Below are 1,342 nucleotides of genomic sequence, written 5' to 3'. Positions count from 1 at the left end.
TGCAAATAAAGTGTGTGTTTTGTCACAAAACATGAGACCTGAAGCTAACATTGTGGTGCAGAGTAATAGATACAGTGGGGATTACTGAGATAACCTGCGAGAAACAGGACAGACAACTGTACCACACAGTGGCGCAGCGGTTGAGTTGCCGCCTGACAGCGCCGGAGACCAGGGTTCCATCCCGGCTAGGTTTGCTATTTGTACGGAGTTTGCACGTTCTCCCCGTGACACTCCAAAGACGTACAGGTCTGTAGGTTAATTGGCTTGGTATAAGTGTCAATTGTCCCTAGTGTGTAGGATAATGTACGGGGATCGCTGGTGCGGAGTTGTATCTCTAAATTAAAAAACAAACAGGGTGGGATGTATTAACTCTTGGGGTGAGAGAGTATCTCAATATGTACTGTCTTCTCTGAAGAAGTTTACTGACTTAATCACAATACGCTCCAATGTAAGGCAAGGTCATCACTGCGAATGAAGGAACTACAGGTGCTGGTTTACACTGAAGGTAGACACAACATGATGGAGTAACTCAACGGAACAGGCAGCATCTCTGGATAGAAAGGATGGGTGACGTTTCTGGTCGAGACCCTTCTCTGGACTGGGCCCACAAGCGGAAACGACTGTTTCCCTCTGCCTGTCACGTCAGCTATTCAGCCCTGAAGCTGAATTACACGCTCCTGGGTTCATTAATTAAAGTTTATTGTAAAAATAACACGCGCCTCTTAAATGGATGGTTACTAGAATAACTGATTCATTATATATTTGATAACTGTGTTTATGTGTACTGTTCTTGTGTTAATGGGCCTATAATGCTGCCTGTCTTGGCCAGGACTCTCTTGTAAAAGAGATTTTTAATCTCAATGAGACTTCTCCTGGTTAAATAAAGGTTAAATAAATAAAGCCGCAGTGTGTATGAATTCCATTGTTCCGTTCCTGGTAAATATGACAATTGAACATGATGGAATCTTGGAGCCTGTGAGAGGGCACCACTGAACTGAGCTGCCTCGTCACTTCAGCCGGTCGTGCCGGTTCGCCTGCCGCATACTCTGTCTGGATTTGGAATAGTATATTTTTGAAATGGATAATGGGATAGTTTACCACCCAACACATGTGCTGCTCCCGATGTCAAGTCATTTAAAAAGGGGATTAAGCAACTAAGAGGGAGAGAGAGCAGAGGGAGGGCAGAGACAGGGATAGAGGGCTGAGCAGAGAGGGTAGAGAGGGGCAGAAAGAGAGAGGGAGGCAGAGAGAGAGGGAGGCAGAGAGCGAGAGGGGCAGAGAGAGAGAGAGAGGGGCAGAGAGAGAGAGGGACAGCGAGAGAGGGAGAGAGAGAGAGAGAGAG

The sequence above is a fragment of the Amblyraja radiata genome, chromosome 29 (assembly GCF_010909765.2).
Source record: "Amblyraja radiata isolate CabotCenter1 chromosome 29, sAmbRad1.1.pri, whole genome shotgun sequence".
NCBI lineage: Eukaryota > Metazoa > Chordata > Chondrichthyes > Rajiformes > Rajidae > Amblyraja > Amblyraja radiata.
Note: the sequence above shows the minus strand (reverse complement) of the source record.